At 50.4% G+C, this 19,286-nt stretch overlaps 1 protein-coding gene across 5 annotated transcripts in view; it reads right to left on the bottom strand.

The window, feature by feature from the left end:
* CRACDL (CRACD like) overlaps nucleotides 1–18,052 on the bottom strand; it is a 105,331-nt gene extending 87,279 nt beyond the window's left edge. For 3 of the 5 annotated variants that reach the window (XM_033125266.1, XM_033125269.1, XM_033125270.1), the window contains exon 1: nucleotides 17,430–17,558. The gene's annotated coding sequence lies outside the window, so the exon portion shown is untranslated. Of the gene's footprint in view, nucleotides 1–17,429; nucleotides 17,559–17,872 lie in introns of those variants that run through there. The other 2 variants (XM_033125267.1, XM_033125268.1) reach the window with 2 other exon arrangements.
* Nucleotides 18,053–19,286: the final 1,234 nt, after the last annotated feature.

Raw genomic sequence — 19,286 nt, 5'->3', positions numbered from 1 at the left:
AACGACTTGACTTGGAGCTGATGGGTCCTAGAAAAACATACTGTTCCCCAATAATCCCCAGTAAAAATTTAAAAAAAGAAAAAGAAAATCTGTGGGGGCGGGGGCTGAGCCAAAGCGCCCAGGTAACTGGGTTCCCCAAATTCCTCTAAAGGACCTTCCACTTCAGCAGTTCCCTCCTGCACCAACATCACCCAGCCACCCAGCCAGTTCAGCAGCATCGTGCACACGGACTCTGGGCGGCCTCTGAACTGCCTCCCAGGCTGGCAGTATCACAAAGCGGCCTTCCAGTGGAAAGGCTCCCCTCTCTGCAGGGCACCGCCGCCCTGAGCACCTGGACGCCACCAGTATACACACGCGCCAGTATAACCACACACAAAAGACACACCTGGGCAACTCTGGACACAAGGAAGGGCCCCCTGAGCAACCCAGCAGGGTCCTGGCCACCCTGATGCTAAGGACAGCCACTACCACTCTGGGCTCATTTCATGGGCTCCACCCCCACCCCAGGCTGCATCCCTATGCTCCCTGAATCTCCAGGCTCCCTGAACCTCAAGCAGGGCAGGCAGGGGGCACCGCCACGTGGCGTGGGGCAGTCATCCTGGGTTGAGCCAGCTGGCACTTCCCAACGCCCCTTGCTTCCCAGCCTGCCCCCACTGCAGCCCTGGTTACAGACACCGGGCCCACAGTTGCTCTAAGATCACACAGAAGGACCTACTGGTTGTTTCCATACCCTTCAAAGAATATTTGAAAAAATGGGAGTTCCTGCTGGGGAGAGAGAAGCCCTGCCTGTCCCCTCCCTCCTGTGTCCACTGGGAGTTCACAAAGGCACCTGACCCATACTGTTCCCACAGAGAAGGCCAGGGGGGCCCTGGCACAGGTGCCTGTAGGTTGGCACCCCTCCCTGGGACGCCCTGAGAGAAAAGGGAGGATAGGATTAGTCTCAGCCCTGAGGCTGCTCCCAGCACAGGTTCCCAGGCCCTGGGGCGAGGGCTTCTGGCAGTGACAGATCAACAGTGGACAAAGGGTGCCGTCCAGAGCATGACAGCCAGTCACCCGGCCATCAGCACCCTGGTTAATCAGGGTTTCTGCAGGGTGGGTGGTTTGGGTGAAGGGGGTCGGCATTGCAGTACTCAGGGTAGAAAAACAATGAGGGGAGGGAGGGAGAGAGGGAGGCCAGCGGGATGGGAGAGTGTGTTTGCCGGCCTGGCCAGAAGCTGGGTCTGACTTCTGCTTGGAGTAATAAGAAAAGACAGAAAAGGACATCACCTGACAGACTTAGGAGACTTGGGCCTAGGGACAAAGGGGTACAAAGTACAGAGGGGCTTCCCTTGCTGCCCCCTTTCTGCACAGAACCAGTGTGGCTGAGTCCTTCCTTTCAGCCTGGGCGTGCCCGAGAGGAGGCCGGAGCAGGCTGTCTCGGTGGACTCACTCCACTCCGGAGCACAGAAGGCACCTCCTGGGGCCCCCAGAGATGAGCAGGCAGTGAATGGGGCGGGGGCATACCAGGGCCTGTCGTTGTGCCCACAGGGCCAAGGAGGCTGGAGAATATGGCTGTCCTGAGACCCGGGGGAGCCTGGGGTCTGGAGGAGCTGCCAGGTGTGTGCCAATCCAGCAGACAGGGGAGACCCCGTGAACATCACCGGAGAACAGAGGAAGGAAGGCCATCAACTGCATCAAGGTGGAGGCCAAGAGCTGCAGGGTGACAGGGGGCTGCACTGGCCAGGTAAAAAGGAGGACCGCTCTACACAGAGGGGGCTGCTGGATGGGGAAGGAGCTGTCGGCCATGCCTGGGGCTGGGCAGGCAGGCGGACCAGCCACCGACCGACAGCAGCACCGCCAGGGCCTGGGTGACACAAGAAAGTCACACACTCAATGCCTTCAACAAAGCTTGTCTGAACTCTCGGACTGAGGCGACGCACGAGGCAGTTCTTCAAAATCTCTGTTCCCCAACACGCAGTCTCCTTAAATCAAAATCAAAACTCTCACCACAGACAGGCCAAGTCTTCTGTTTGGCGAAGGACAGCACGTGGCCCCTCTGGGGTGGCCAGATTGCCGTCCTCAAAGTCACTGTGTCAGGCCTGGAAAACTACCCCAAACTTTCAGAGAAGGATGAATAGCAGGATCCAAACTCCCGGATACACTTAGAAAAAGGGGGTTTTGGGGAGGCAGGATGGCTCAGTTGGTTAGAGCGTGAGCTCTCAACAACAAGGTTGCCGGTTCAATTCCCCCCATGGGATGGTGGGCTGCACCCCCTGCAACTAAAGATTGAAAACGGTGAGTAGACTTGGAGCTGAGCTGCGCCCTCCACAACTAGATTGAAGGACAATGATTTGGAGCTGATGGGCCCTGGAGAAACACACTGTTCCCCAATATTCCCCAATAAAAAGAAAAAGAGGGATTTTTCCTTATTATAAAAGTAATTCATTGGATTGTTTAAAAAACAAACAAACAGCTGTGCTATACCCACACAATGGAATACTACTCAGCAATAAAAAGGAATAAACTTGATGTGTACAAATGCAGGGATGAATCACAAAATAATTTCAGGCTGAAAGAAGCCAGACAGAGAGAGCACACACTGTATGATTCCATTTGTATAAAATTCTAGGAAACGGAAATTGAATAGCAGTGACAGAGAGTGGACCAATGGCAAGAACGGGGGAGGGGAGAGGTGGAGGGAGGAGATTACAAGGCACCCGAGGCACTTCTGGGCGTGCTCGTTATCTTGACGGTGGTATTGGTTTCACGGGGAGTGTACGTCTGTCAAAACTTATCAAATTGTGCACTTGCAATGTGTGCAGATTACACGCCAATTATACCTCGGCAGAGCTGTTTTTCAAAAACTAATCCCTGCTGATTACAAGAAGAAATACAGAAAAATATTAAATCCCCCATAATTCTATCAGCGCTTACCAGAAATAACATTTTTATGTGTTTCCTTCCAGTCTTTTCCCTATACACACACATAAAAAAGATGTAATTTGTTTTTATGTAGAACACAGCCCCTCTTTTAAAAAGCTTTATGTTCTGAACTTTTTCTTTCTTTTTAATTTTAAAGCTGTATACCCTGAGTTTTTTGTTTGGTTTTGAACTCCAATCCCTCACACACATCAAGAATGGGAAGTGAGGACAGCAGCTGCCAGGTGAGCGGCCAGGAGAGAGGCAAAGTCCCCACGGTGAAGTAGCACATCTGGAGGGACTGGGTGGACCCCAGGACACAAGGCAGAGTATCCATCTATCACCCTGAGGGAGGGCCTTCCAGCGGCAGCACTCCTTTCTTTGGTTCAGTTCACCCAAACCTTCTCTTTCTCTAAATTGAGCCTAAATGACAGCACTTTGCATCCAGTATCTGCTCAATCAAAATTCACTGAAAAACATGAAGACCGACCTATTCTCCCATCACGACTCCATCCATCTTCACTTTGGCTGCCGGCTCTTTCCCGCGGCTCCCACTCTCCTTCCAGCTCCAGCCACCATTCTTCCTGCTTCTTCATTTAGCCTTGATCCTGAAGTTCCCTTGTGACTAAGCACCCTTCACAAAAGCTCCCAAGGGCTCGACCACACGCCAGGATACAAATGATTCATTCCCCAAAGTAAACACTGGGTGTTTAAACTGCTTCCAAATTTTCACCTTTATAAATAACAGTGTGATGAACATCCTTGCACAGAAATCTTTGGAGGGCACATTTAACTGTTTCCCTGGGAAAAATTCCTACAAGTGGAATCACCAGGATAAAGGGATGAATTCTTTTAAGGGTTTGGGGGCATTGTGTCAAACTGCCTGGCAGGAAGCTTGCGAGTTCCGGTCTTGAAGGCACAGGAGCACCCTGGCCGCACATCGCCACTTGTATTGAGTACCATCATTCACAAAAACAATACACACCAAAACAATCCATGGCAAAAAAAAAAAAAAAAAAAAAAAAAAAAAAAGTTATCTTTTTTGAATGTGCCTCTGTCGGATGACTGTAGAATTGACTCTGTCACACTTACTGCCATTTATTTCTCTTTATACGAATGAATTCATACCCTTCACCCACTTTCCTACTGGGAAATTCAATCCTAACACAAGTTCTTCATATTGATTATTAGTGTTGTTCAGGTGAGAGGGGATTTGTAAAAAATGTTGCAGACATCTTTTCCTCAGTTTATCAAGTGACTGTTGATTTTGTCTAGCGGTTTTTTTTTTCTTTTGGCATACTAAAGTTTTTATCCCCCCGATGAACTAACAGTTTTGGCCTTGTGGCTTCTGCCTCTGGTATCGTGTGTCTCATGCCCTAATTTCTTAAATACCTACCTAAAGTGAATTTAATGATTTCATTTTTATATTTTAAATTTTAATGCATGTGGAATATATTTTAGGGATTGATATGGTTGAGAAACCTGATGGTTCCCCAGGTGGTTTTATTAACTAAATCTGGGAGCTTTTATTTTCCATACTTTGTAGTCTGTTCCATGGATATGCTTTCTATTCCATCCCAATATTAAAATGTTTAAATTATTATAAATTTACAATATGTTTCAATATCTGGTAGCTTATCCACCCAGATTCTGGCCAGGAATGGCACTAAATCCATAAATTAATTTGGGAACACCTTAAATATTTAAAATATTGGTCCCTCCCTTCCAGGAACATGCAAAACATCTCCATTTACACCAGTGTTGTTCTGTGTCACAGCACAGCTTTACTGTGTTCCTCATACAGGTTCCACACATTTCCTATGTGCACCCTTTGAATCCATCACACTTCCGACTTCTTATGGGGCAGAGCAGCTACGCTGTGCACACTTCTACATATAGGCACTGCCTCTGCAACCACCCCCAGCCAAGCACAGCTGGTTCCAAAGCCTTTATTTACTGCATGGTCACCCCTGGGGCCCCCAGGCCCATGACCCCTGAGGGGTGCCAGCACTTTCCTCCAGGATGCAGGCCTTCCCAGGTTGGCTGTCGCCCACTACTCCTAAACTCCTCTGCCCTCCACAGCCTCCACACAATCCACGTCCTGTCCCATCGGACACGGCCTGTCCTACAAGCCAGATGCTTCCTCCAAATGGAGACGCCTCTCCCCATGCTTCCTGCCTGGAGAGCCATTCAAATGCTACTTTCATGATCCGCATTCATGAATCCCCACTAGGCTTACCTCTTGTGGAGTAGCCCGTATCTTAGTCCACTTCGTGATAAGAGTTACTCACACATCTGTGCCCTATCAGGTGACTGTGTGAGGGCTCGGCCCACGGCTAAGCCATCCTGCCTCAAATCACAGTGCTGTGCACACGAAGGCAACTAACATGTGTTGACAACTTGGATGAAGCTGGAAACTGCACCCTGGGTGTGGGGAAGCCACTTGTCCCTCCTCACGAGCCATGAGGAAGAAGTACTCCAGGAAGACAGCGGGACCCACAGGGCTGAGGACAAAGGAGTGTCTGTGCTCTTGGGAGCAAATGGGGTGCAGGACAGCCCGGCCCTGCGCCCTTGGAATCTCCCCAGACAAGGTCTTGGGCTCCTCCCTCCCGCAGGAAGGTGGGAGCCCCCGTCTTAGAAATCAAATCTGCCCATGTCCCAGACACACTCAGGTGAAGGCCAAGGTCGTCAGCCCGGCCACACAGCAGATTCACCTGCAAAGCTTTCTGAACAGACCACAGTCCCACCCAGACCCCCTGAGAGTCAGCCTGAGAGATGAGGTGCTGACACCAGACCAAGGTACGGCCCAGGTAAGCACACCTCCATCTCCTCCTCCTCAGCCTTCCTTGAATGAAGCACTGCAGACAAGCAAAGGGGAAGGAAACCGACATCTGACGATGCCTAGAGGCCAGGCTCTGGGCTAGGAAGCCACTTGACACCTATGATCTAATTCCCTCAGAAAGCCTGTATGAATTATTGCCCCGATTTACCTTTACTGAGGAGGAAACACATTTTCAGATATGACTCATTCCCAAGCAGCCAGGCTGGGATGAGGACCAAAAAACAAAAACAAACAAATGCACTTCTGAGAAATCCAAACTTCGCTGGTTTAGTGGAGACTCTGCAGATTTGAAAAGTCCCAAGCATCCATCTCTCAGTGATGCCTACTAAGCTTGAGGCATCCCAGCACCTGGTCCTGAGCCTGCAGAAACAGGCTGTTTGCCTTCACTGAACGGGTGCTGGCACAGCTGGAGACTTTTCAGAATCCTCTGCTCCACTCCCACCCAGGACCACATGATGACTTTCTTCGGCAGAATTACAGAAAACTAAGCAGTAATTAATCATTGGACTGTTGGCGTTGTTTATCCTGCTACATCTTTTACATTTGTCTTCATGTTTGGTTACCTCTTTCAGACCATATTCTCTTACTTTGTTTTTTTTTAAGCATTTGTGTCCTAAAAAGAAAACATCGGGGAGTAGGAAACCACTCTTGGTCTCATCGCTGGGCTGAAGGAAGCATCACACTGCAGAAGCGTCATAATCCCGGGCACCCCCTGGTGGAACCTGATGAAATTGCAGGCAAAGTCCCCAGGCGGCAACAGCAAACTGCAAAAGGGCACATCCACTTTTTGAAAGGCTAACGAGATCCTTTGTTATTTACATGCGAATCTCTGATATACAATTATTACCTGAAAATGGAATCAATATGATGTCACAGACATATACAGGTTATTATTTTTCAATATGTGTAGGTGCAATTAATAAAACACAATGTCACCTAGATGAGGCTGAAAATGTATAGCATCTGTTTGCTTATCTATATTTTCCTCCTTGATGATCATGAAAATATCATTACTGTCATGTGAGAGGTTTCTCGAATTGTTCAATATAACAAAGGGACATCGGTACTCAGAAAGACCGTGAAATAACAGCCTTGAAGAAACCAAACACTGTGGCAGGTCACTCTGGATATTCCTCCTTGAAGTGAATTCAGATGGGAATTTCAGTTTGGTGGCCAGTGAGGAGCTTCCACTGCAACTCTGTACAAAAGACTGTAAAACCGTCCATCAGAAGAGCAAAGAACTGCTGTAAGAGCATGTTGATATCGCAACTGTGATGTTTATTCGGGAACTGGGGAGAAACAGGAGCTCATGACGTCTAGGAAGTTTCTGCTCCTTCAGGTACTCATGCGAGCACGTGGGGAACAGTTCACTTAGGGTCACAGTCAGGACACAGCCACCCTCATGCCCTCGACCACTGAGCTGGTACCAAGTCAGGATCCCAGTGGGTGGGAGCAGTAGCTCTGGACCCCATCCCAGACCTTCAGGGGCTTCAGGTGACCACCCCCCTCTCTGCCTCACCTAGGTCTCCTTGGATAGGGACAGGCAAGTCCCTTTCACCTCCCTGAGCTTCAGTTTCCTCACTTCGAAACAGGGATAATCATTTCTGCTTTTAAAGGTTATTCCAAGAACAGGTGGGGTAATGTATTTCTGAAGTACCTAATAGTGGCTGGAATATATACAGTGGTACCTCGACTTTCTAACGTAATCCGTTCTGGAAAACCGTTGGAGTTCTGAAACATTCGAAAACCGAGGCACAGTTTCCCCATAGAAAGTAATGCAAAATGGATTAATCCGTTCCAAACCTTTAAAATCAACCCCTAAAACTGCAAATTTAGCATGAATTTTACTATCTAATGATACCATAGATCCATAACATTTACAGCGTTCGTAAACCGAAATGTTCGTCAACTGAGACGTTCAAAAACCGAGGTACCACTGTACAGGCTTAGCCCATGTGGTTCCAGTCCTTTCTCCATCACGTGCCACTTTAATTTTTATTCTCACAGACAGCAGCCATTTCACCTGTACTCTTTCAGAAGGTGAAGAAGGACTAATTATGTGCTTACTCTGGGCCAAGCACTTTTCAGGCACTAGATGCCCCATGAACCTACAATACCGTCTGAGGTGGCTGCAAGTCCCATCCCCATTTTCCAGATGGGGGCAGAGGCACTGAGAGGCCACAGGCTGGAGAATGGGAGCGCCAGGCTCCGCGCCCAGTGCTCTGGTCACAAGGGCATATTCTATTTTTAACTAGGAAAGTTTTAACAAAAAAATAAGGGAGAGGTAAGTGAGGCTTAATTGTAATAAAGTGTTTCAAACTCACACTTGTATACCAGTTACAACATTTCGGCCATTTCCACATAAATTATTGCCTTTGCTTCTCTCACCAACCCTGGGAGGCAGGTATCTCACATCCCAGTGTGCAGAGGAGGAAAGTGTGCCCAAGGTTGTGCGCAAGGTCACCCAACGACCAGGGCCAGCAGGGTGGATCCGGGTTAGCCCAACCCCCAGCCTGTGCCCTCCCACCGGCCACCAACCACCTGACCTTCCCCTCCCTCCTTTCCTGTAGAAGAGGCAGGAGGCCAGGATGGGGGGCAGACTCCAGCTCTGGGGGGAGCTGACCTGGAATAAGGAACCCCTCCTGTGCCCCAGGGCTGCTCCAGACCCTGTGGACACCCAGGGAAGTAATATGCCAGCGTGTTCACTGCCATGAAGTTCTAAGGACACTTCCCGGCATTTCCAAGATAACAGGACAAGACAGGTTAAAAATAGGCTACAAGGACACAGGGTTCAAATCCCTGATCCACTCTATATTGGTGATTTAGTTAAGTCCCATAATCTCTCTGGGCCTCAGTTTGCTTCTCTGTAAAATGGGGATAAAGCCAGTGAAGAGTAAAGCAATCATGACAGCACCCGGGCATGTCAACTAACTAGGAACAGGGGTAAAACCAACAACCACACCACACTGTGTGAGCAGAGGGCTAAGAGAAACAGAGGCTGTTTCTAAGGGGACATCATCTCCTTAAAGAAATAGGGGTGCAGATGGATTCACGGCTCTGTCACTCACTAGCTGAGGGATCTTTGAGGGTCAGAAGAGCTGTGGCTGGTGGCTGTCCCCCACTGTCACCCAAACATCCCAGCCCCCCACCACCATGGGCTCTGGTTGCTAAAGACACAGTCTTTCCTGGAACCCTTCCTCAGCAATGCTTTCCTTGAACAGCTGAAAACACAGCAATCCACTCAGAGGGGGGAGCCTGCAACTACACCGACCCCTGAATTCACAGCAGTTATGCACAAAAGCCTGTTTGAAGAGGCAAGGAGAAATAATGTTCATAAATTGACTGCTGATTCAATTGTGACTCATGAAGGAAATGTGACCATTAACTTAGCTATATGTTAACTCCTGCTTCCTACCCATGCCTGGTAATTGGGGGCTGTTCAGCATTCAGCTTTCACATGACACTGCCAAGAACGGGGCAAAGAGAACCAAGGTTTCTTCAAGGTGGAGAAAACAGCTGGACAGTTCCCTCATGGCCGATGCCCCTCCTGCTAAGGCCGGCCTCTGGGGTCTGATGGTCTGTGTATCAGGCAAGTCTGCAAAACCTACTTGCACATGGCATCTCCTTGTGTCCCGGCCCCTGTGGTGCTCAGGCTGGTTTCTAAGAGACAGGATGGGGCTGGGGCCTGGTCACAGAGCTCTGAAGAAGACAAATGATTGAGTCTGGGAGACAGGGACCAGGCCCACCCTACCCATGGCTAAATTCTGTGACTCTCACTTCCGCTTGCATCAAATACCAGCAGTGCCAAAAAAATGTATACAAGGAGACACTTTGGTCAGTGTTGCTCAAGCAGTTGAGTATCACCATAATCAGAAGTTTCCGGACGCTGATGGTAACCACTTTGAACATCTCTTGTAATTGAAGTCAAACGTGACTTGTATTCATCTTTTGTTATCGGTATATATTATTACAATTTTAACACAGTTTTCCTTTTTTAAAATGTCTATACATTTTTTTTTTTGGCACCCTCTGTATAACGTAAAAAGTTCAAAGTCAAAAAAGAGAAAGGCTGAGATTCTCTTCACCCCACCTGGTTTGTTGACTGTCTGCTGGAGGCTGGAAAACCAAGGACCCCACTTCTGGCCTCCCTCCCACCAGGCTCCCCACATGGCGGACACTCCTTCACATCTTTGCTGTGGAGGCTGTCCCGTGGGTGGTGGCGGAGGTCTCAAAGGCCCATCCTCAGCTCCATGCCTGGGCAGCCTATTGGAACTACCCTCCACCCCCAGCAGCTCAGGGGGTCACTGCTGCAGGTCTGGCCGAGGGCCAAGCTTCCAGCAATGCTGCTGGCCCTGAACTGCCCACGTTAAACCCTCTTCTACCTAAATGGACTTGAGCGAGCCCTGAACACAGATGCTGAAGATGCTGCCGACCAAGGTGCAGAGATCTCATGGGAAAAACACCTGGGTGTGAAAAAGAAAATGTTTTCAGGCAGGACACGTCCAACGAGGAGGCCTGTACACACACAGGAAGTCTTCTGAGGAGACAGTACTTTGAAGGAACCAGCCGGACAAATGTGCAGGACAGACGTTCATCGTCGTGCTGCTACTAAGATGCTAAAGGTTGAAAATGACCTACCATTTTTCCCCGAAAATAAGACTGGGTCTTATATTAATTTTTGTTCCAAAAGACGTATTAGGGTGTATTTTTAGGGGATGTCTTATTTTTTCATATACAACAATCTACATTTATTCAAATACAGTCACGTCACCTTCTTCCGGAACATGGTCATAACATACTAAATGCGTCCATCTGGCTGACGATCTTAAGTGGGGCTTATTTTCAGGGTAGGTCTTATTTTCAGGGAAACACGGTACGTACACGTCCATCCAAAGAGTGCTTGGGTGAGTAAGCTGGGGCCTGACCATGTGACGGAACCACAAGAACTGGTGCCGTGGAAGGATATGTAATGATGTGGAAAAGAGACTCAGCACACACGACTGAGTTTCAAAAGGCAGCCCACAAAACAGTCTAGAATGTGGCCTCTTAAATATATACTTGGGTGCATACATGCATGTATGAGTACTCGGTAGAGCATACACAAACGTTTGGAAGGGTATGCTCCCAAGTGTCACCGAGACGCTGTTCAGGTTCTGCCCGGGGCGTGCTGGATACAGGGACTGTCTATTACGGGGCACCTGGCCTTGAGCCACACAGGGACCAGCCACCAGCCAAAGGGCAGCCTGGCTGGAAAAAGCCAAATCACCAGTCTGGTGGGAGCCCCAAGTGGTAGGCGGGCCTGCTCTGTGCCACATTCATGACCTCCGGGCCTTCCCTGCTTGCTGGGCTAGCCCAGTCCTGTCCACAGTGGTTCCTCCACCACCCAGAGATCCCCCTGCGCTGCCCCAGGGCCCATGCAATGCACCCAGTCATTTCAGTTCCACACGTGGGACCAGGTAAGCCTTGCTCAGCAAAACAACTCAATCCCAAGACCCATATTTGCTCATGAAAACAAGATGACACTGGCCAAGCCTTGGAAGAACGGGTGACTCAGATCTTCCAAGTGTTTTGTGTTCTTATGTCAAGCACCCATTTGCACCCAGAGAGCAGACTGGAAATGCTAATCTATGATGATTTAAAGATCTGATTTCCAACGGAGCATGAGGCTGACACCCAGCAACCATCCAAAAATATGTGACCAATTTGTGCTCGCTTCGGCAGCACATATACAAAACTGCGTGACCAGTTCTATTCCTGTGGAAACGATTCCAGTTCACAGAAAATGAATCACCAAGGTGGAGTGGTGGGGCCATGTGGTTCAGATGTCAAGTGGGTGGGTCTGACCCAACAACAAACCCCGTCGTCATCCTCCCCCTCCTCCGTGACAGTCAGCCCTGCAGCTAGCTCCCAAGGCACAAAGCCTCCTTGCAGAAAGGACCCGTAAAAAAGTTCTTGGTACCAGTCCTTGGGTGGGGAGAACAGTGCATGGTGAGAGAAAAGGTGAGTCACTAAAGTATTAAAGCAAGATGGTGGCCCGTCAGGACTAGACGTGAGGTATTAACCCCAGGTTAGAGTGGTGGGGGTTTCACAGCATCTCACTGCACATCCCATGTTGGCCGCTGGGCTGTGAACTAGCCAAGTCTAAGCCTCTGAGCAGGACACAGTGTGGCGTCCATGCCCACTGCACCTGGCAGGTGCACACATCCTGCCTGGCCCCAGAGAGGCAACCAGACCAAAAAGGGCTGGGACCGGCTTGCACAAGGCCCAGAGCAGAAGAGCCAGAATGACTGATCCCTGTTCTCCCGTGTCACTTCTTTCCCAAGGAGCTGAGAGCTGAGACTGGCACTGACACACAGTTCCGTGTCCATCTGCGAACCTAAAGTGGGTGTGAACAGCTGCATAATCCTATACAGACCTTCCCCAGGTCCCACAAGCCCCAAGCACCACAGGCTCACCCATCTCAAAGGGACAATGGCTTCACGTAAGTCTGCCCAAGTTGGAAACTGATTTTCAGAGGCTTATTCAGACATTTTAAGAGGCTTATTCAGACATACCTTTGTTGTATCGTTTGAAAATATTCAATTCTGAAGAACAGATAGCAAAGGGGACGGATGACTCTCGTAAGGTGTGTAAGTTTATAGGAGGTAGGGCACGTGTGTAGTAGGTACAGATAGAAAGGTGTGGAAGGACTAAGGGACACTGATGTCTGTGGGACACTACATATACCCAGGCAGCTGGGTAGTAAATATTCTTGATAACACTAACTGGTATCTGAAATGGTACTAAATATTCATGATCCATTCATATGCATGAGACTAAATATACACGAGGAACCTAATACAGGTCCTAATTCAGTTACCCGCTGATGACGCCCATTCTGGTCCTCTAATCCATGGCTGTTCATCAGGTCAGTGGCAAAACACAGATGTGGCAGGGCAGAATTGTCCCCATGTCTCACCAGTACAACACGTGTGTGTGTCACTGGCCAGAGCACCTCCCGTCCATGGCCACGCTGCTGGTACTTTAACTCTGGCCCCTATAACCTCATATTAGCAGGGAAAGCTGATGCTGCAGAGAGAGAGAGAGGGGAGATGTGTGAACGCTGTGGACCCTGGGGTTCAGGCGCCGAGAGGCTTCGGCCTACTTGTACCCTACCCTACCCGCCTCACCGTCCCCATGTCCTGCCCTTGTTTCTCACTGTGTGCTTTAAAGTGCACCAAGGCCATTGCCCACATGACATCTCCCACTGGCTCTGCTCGGAAGTCAGGGGGTAGTCAGCAGCTCAGGGGGGTCACTCTGCGCAGCAGCCTTGCTCATTTTCCATCAGGTCCCATATGCAGAAGGATCCTTTATTGTGCTTTCCTAGGAGGTCCTTATTGGGAGTTATAATAAATAACCTTTCACCTTCTAAGAAAGACAATGGAAGAGTAATAACTACGAATAATTTATGAAGCATTCTCTCTGCTGATACAGTATCTCAAGTGATGCTCCTGTGTGTGTGTGTGTGTGTGTGTGTGTGAGAGAGAGAGAGAGAGAGAGAGAGAGAGAGAGAGAGAGAGAATCACCACCCCACACTACAGGATGCCTGAGGTCAGAGGGCCTCTAAGTGGCACAGCTGACCCCGGAGTCCTGACTACCCACCTGCCCCCTGGGCTGGACCACCTGCTTTAAGGAAGCAAAACACCTCTGACATCCCACGCTGGTGGCTGCCATTGGGGAGTAGCTTTGGGGAAAGTTGAGCACCATCGTGCATGGTCCTGTCGCCTCCCACAGACATGAGAATTTGGGGGCAGAAAGCACGGAGAGCTTGGTGTACGGACCTCAGAGGTGAGGCAAGTCTTCTGGAAGTTCTCAAACTTCAGACACTTAAAAAACAATCCCACACACCAGGGCCAGGAGGAGGCTTGAGCAAACAAATAACTCTCTGTTCCTCACCTTTCAAAAAGATTGTTTGTAATTTCTGTTCACAGATATCTTAATCATAAGAAAACTATGTGAGGGCCCTTCCTACCAGGAATTTACATGGGAACAGTACAAGCGTCTGCACGGCGTTGGCGGCTGACACTGGTGAGGAGGTGACCCTGGCTGCGTGGCCACACCTGTCTTATCACGTCTCGTGAATCTGCTGCTAAATTCGCTGAGCACTCACATGGCAGCTTGTGGTCCACGACCCACTGAGCTCAGGATTACGCGTTAAAGCAGTACCAAAAATCCCACGGTCATTCCTCAAAATCACAAACGTGTCTTCAGGACCAATAACCTGACCTAAAAGTTGGAAATAATTTTCCGGATGCAGATATTTTTAACAACAGGATCAAATGAACATTCATCTGATTTCCATTCAGTTTGGAGAAAACACAAGGAACTTAGAATGCAGACCGTACCTGTTGTCCTACCTACAGATGACACTAATCGTACCAGGGTTTACAGGTACCTAGATAATGAAAGGGACACCAGGAAAGGGCAAGCCACACCTGGGTCCTGAAAGGCCACCCTGGGCAGGTACTTCTGCCTCCAGGTATTCAAGAGCTCCTTCTCATGGGAAGTTCTCTTTCATCTCACATCCATATGGCCAAGTCTTAATGTTACTTAAAGTCCCGCCTCCTCCAAGAAGCCTTCCCTGACCACTTCACCTTCCACCCACTGAGTGTGAACAAAACCCAGGGCTTCCGTGTTCAGCTTTAGGCCTCATAAAGGCTAATCTTATTCTCCCAAGTAATTCCTAAGCACCGTGAAGAAGCAATTATGACTTGCACTTTTCTGTATTTCCTCACTTGTTTTAAGGAAATGCCATGCACAATGGATCATCTTGATGATGAAGTGGCAGCATGAATAGGGATGGTGGCTTGGAAGACATTAATCCACATGACATTGACTTTCTGGGCTGGGCTCAGGACTATGTAAGCAGAAAACGATTCTCTTCTTCCCCCACCCTAGTGTTTCCAGTTCTTTTCTAACAAGAAGTCCAGCGCACGTAATCCAGTTGGAGCCCAGAAAGATGGAGAAGGGGTAGAGGAAGGGAGCTTCCTGTCGACTTTCCCAGCTTGCTCCTTCCTGCACCAGGGTGCATCTGATTGCTCCAGGGATGGGGGTGAAGGGTAACAGAAAAAGATGTTTAAATTCCCTTTACGTATCACGAGCACAGCTTGGAAGTTTGAGCTCAGAACTTTACTCTGAGCCACTCTGTACGGAGGACAGAAGGTAGGTCCCCAGGTAGTGGGAGGAGAGGAACTTGGAGGGATCGAGCGCCCTGCCCCTTTGCACCTGGCATGGAGAGGAGAGGCGGAGAAGGAAGAAAAACCCCTGGGAGGATGTGGAAAGCAAGGGAGTTTTGTCTTGCTTCCTTCTGGGAAGATTGGAGACCGCTCAGTACAGCAGAAATGGCATCCTAGTTCTGTACAACCTGGGCAGCTGCTCAGGTGCCCAGTAGGGACCTAGAATGTGGGGACCTCAAGGCCAGATGCAGGAGCCAGGTCCCCAGCTGCGACTCACCCATGTGACACCCGGCTGGACAATGCTCAGTGGAAATAGGAGAAGGAGGCTCAATGGTGGTGATGGTGAGAAACTCATCAGAGGGCCAGTTGACCAATAAGAGGCCACTCTCCCCCATACCCTGATGTGACTGCAACCTGCTCCTGGTGCCCAGAGATCACCTGTGGCAAGAAGGGACCCCAAGGTGACCTGGAGAGACTGAGAGACTGACTCTCGAGGGACCAAGCTACTTCACACTAGATAGTGACTGAGATAGTATCACTTGAATGAGGTTCAGGAAAATCATAATCGTGAGCTAGGACCAAATGTAACACAAAGGAACCGAAGTCACTTGTTTGGGGTAGCAAAATTAAGTTCACTTATAACAAATGTCACCCATCACAACTTGTGGCTGGTAAGCTTTATCCATCCATCATAAACTCGGGCCGGAATCACCTCTACTCTGATCCAAACTGCCCTAGGCTCCCCAAGCAGAATGTATATCTGTGCATGACAAGGCACAATGCTAACCTCCAGAGGAAAAGCAGGTAGTGGCAAGCTTGCCAAGGCAAATCCAGGCCACGCCGTCACAGAAAACACCCTCCAGGAGGGCCAGTTGCCTTCATTCACACAGTCTCTTATTTAACCCTGACAGCATCGCCGTGAGCTGGCAATCATTACTCCCACTTTGCTGAGTGGCAAACGGAGACTCAGCAAGATTCGGTGACAAGCTCAAGAGGGCCAAGCTCGGTAGCCATATGACCAGGACAGCCACCCTTTAGCACGCCCCACAGGCCTGCTCCTCCTCAGCGGCAGAGGCTGGTACATTAGCTGTGCAACATCCATGGAGGGTCCACTGCTGTATTATATAAATGAGGAAACTGATGCTTAAGAAACTTGACTCGTAGGCAAGTCCAGAACAAGGGTAAAGCAAGTGAGGCACTCGTCTCGGGCATAAAATTTAACGGGTACCAAAAAACTCCATGAGATCAATGTTTTAACGCAGTGTTTTCAAACACCAAATTGACAGAAAATCCACGTTGTACAAAATACCACAAATTTAAATAAAGACAGGCTCAGCATTACTGATCTCAGGCTGCAACATGGCTCAGCACAGCACTGGGGCAGAGCCAGGAAGCCAGCTCAACCCTTCTCCACCTGGTCCCAAAGGCAGGGACCCCAGAAGTCGCTGCACTGCCCTGTCTCTAGAAATGTTTCTCCTCACAATTTTACCACCTTGAAGGGCTCTTAGGAGTGACCATGATGCCCCATCCTCTCAGGTGTGAGCTGCGTGGCTGAGCTCCAGGGGTAACATGGGGTCTAAACAGATTCTATCCCATGGTCATGTGCCTGCGTTATGTAAATGAAGGAAGCTTGAAGGATTGGATAAGGGAGGAGGATATTTTAAGATATCAGCTTGGGAAGGTGTGGGGTGGGCTCTAAAAGCATCACACAGCTGCTTGTCTCCCATTTGAAGGATTTCCTGGCTCAAAATTAAGTGTTCAGCAGTGACACGATACCAGCTGCCGGCTTGTACCTACACAAGTCCAATTCCAACGCTGGCGTTCCTTTCTCCTTGCATTTCAAAGGCCCAAGGTTAGCTCATTTGAGTGACTGACTTACACTTGTTAAACATCTTATCAAAGCCCTGCTGATAGGAAGCGTCTGCTCAACAAATATTTGTTGATTAAATTTTTGAACACTTCTTAGATCAAACCCAGAATCCCTTACTGCTGGCTTGTAATCAAAGCCTAAAACTTGTTTGGCAAATAAACCATTACCTGAGCATAAGGAAGACTGAATGACTTTGCCCATAGTTCTCCTGCAGTGGCCTTTAGAGACAGGGGGCACAGATCCTTCCGATACTAACAAGCCTCCAGGCAAGATCGGCTCCCTTACCTTTTATTTTCTTAACTCGTTACCTGCCAGGTTTGGCCTCACAAGTCAAAGTCAAGTCCAGCAAAGTGAGCAAGGAAAACTTTGGGAGAGCGCCCACCTCACCTCGCCCGGGCCCGCGCTGCCCAAGAGGCGGCCGTGTGGACGGCGTCCCCTCCGCCGTCCGAGGGGCACCTGGTGGCGAGGCGCTGCCCTCGGCTTCCCGGCAACCGGCCCGACTTCTGGGCTCGACTCCCGCCCGCGCCGCCCCCGCTCAGGCCCCCGCGCCGCCGGTCCTCCGCCTCCGCGCGCCGCAGCCAACCCACGTCTCCGCGCCCGGTACCTGTAGAGGCGGCGGCAGGGCTGCTCCGGCCCGGATGCTCCCGGCAGCCCTGCGGGACCCTGCGGCCGGGCGCGGCGCGGCGCAGCAGGTGGCCACCGGACTCGCGACGGCCGAAGTCCGGCACCCGCGCGGGCACGACCCTCCCGCGGCGGCGCTCGCGCTCCTGTGCGCGCGCCCTCGGCCGCCGCCGCTCGATCGGCCGCGCTCGGCTCCGCGGGGGCGGACGACGTTCCGCTCGCTCGTCCGCCGCGCGCCTACCCCGCCCGCCGCTCGCCCCGCCGCCGCCGCCGCCGCCGGGAGAGTCTGTCTGCAGGGCGCTCGCGGGAAAGTCGCCCCACCCGCCCGCTTGGCGGCGCTGTCGGGGCTCCAGGCCCCGCCGCCCTGACCTCCGCGGGTCCGGGTTCCCCCGAGACCCCGACTGCAGCCGCCCCCTTCCAGGTCACCTGGGCCTTCGCGGGTCACCTGGGCCTGGGACTCCGGATCCGCCAAGCGAAGCCGGCGGCCAGCGCACCGGAGGGAGTGGGCGCCGGTGTGGGCAGTGCGTATTTGAATGAAAGTAAAAGTTGGTCTTTTATAACCTTGTGGGTCCGGAGCGTCTCCAGGCTAATTAGGGAAGCTGCCGCCCTGTCTTGGGGTGATTCATTGTTGTGACACCGCAAGTGTGGGAAGGAAACCTGCTGAGGACGTCGCAGCCGCGCTGGCTCTCCTTTTTTCTTTTACAGACGGGCTGGTACAGGCGGGGAGACCATCTTAGCAAATGTGCTGGCCTGGGGTTGGGGTCGCTCAGCTAACCCACAGGAGACCCGCGCTGACGCCTGGGTCGCCCCCACCCACGGGCCCCCAAGGGCAGGGAGAAAAGATGAACGCGAACTGTGTCCCCGCAGGAACCGAGGCCACAACATCTTACCCGCGAGAAACCTTCCTGCCGAGCTGAAGGAGATAATGCTAACGTCAGCGCTGTTCTGTGGGGATTCCACCCCACCCCCCTCCCCGCGCCACGTCCTGTACTGGTGGGTCTGATGAGCTGTCCCTACGGACACTGAGAACCCGAGAAGCCCACGTTTACACGACGATCCGAGCATCGCCAGGGCCTACCCTGGAAGGGGCGCTCTCCACCTGTGGCTGTAAACAGGATCCAGATCCCAAATAGAATCGGAGGGCAAAGAGGCTAAAGGCAGATTCCGTTTACTTGAGCATTTATAGAGAAGTTTCCTTTTACATATTTTGATATAATCCCTTTGGCACAAGCTATTCATTTAAAAGCCCCCTTTGACAGGTAAGTGCTTTAAATTCCCTGTGTAAAAGGAAAAATATTGTGAATCAGTCTACAGCGCCCCCCACCCTAGTTAATAATCTGCATTCACAATGGACAGGTGACTCACAACAGGGACAGTGACTTTGTTAGACTGTGTTTGTTTTTTAGGGAACTAAACCCTCAAACTAAACCCAACTACCACAGCAAATCTACACACCCTTCTCTCCTTTCCCACCTTGAAACTCTGCTCCTTGCTTTTCAAAATCACATTTATTTTTTGTTGTTGTAACTACTAGATATTTCTCGACTCCATAAATCACCTGTCTGCCTAAGAATTTCACTTGTTTCCAGAATACCTTAAGCCTCTGGCTTTATTTGTGTGTTGCTGTGGGTAGCTTTTGAAGTTCCTGGAGGCTTTGAGAGGACAAAACCGGAAGGAGTTGTCTGTGATTAGCTAAGGCTGAGAAGGAACATGGTGTCAACACTGAAAATAGCAAGGTGGGGAACTTTGTGAATAGGTTAGGAAAATGGGAAACTATGGAGCCTGGGAAATCAAACACCTTCATGCTTTAAAATGTCCTTCCCTGGTCCCCATCACTTCC

Source organism: Rhinolophus ferrumequinum, chromosome 13, assembly GCF_004115265.2.
Source record: "Rhinolophus ferrumequinum isolate MPI-CBG mRhiFer1 chromosome 13, mRhiFer1_v1.p, whole genome shotgun sequence".
Classification (NCBI taxonomy): domain Eukaryota; kingdom Metazoa; phylum Chordata; class Mammalia; order Chiroptera; family Rhinolophidae; genus Rhinolophus; species Rhinolophus ferrumequinum.
The sequence above is the reverse complement of the archived record's forward strand: the minus strand, read 5'-3'. Positions and strand labels throughout refer to the sequence as shown.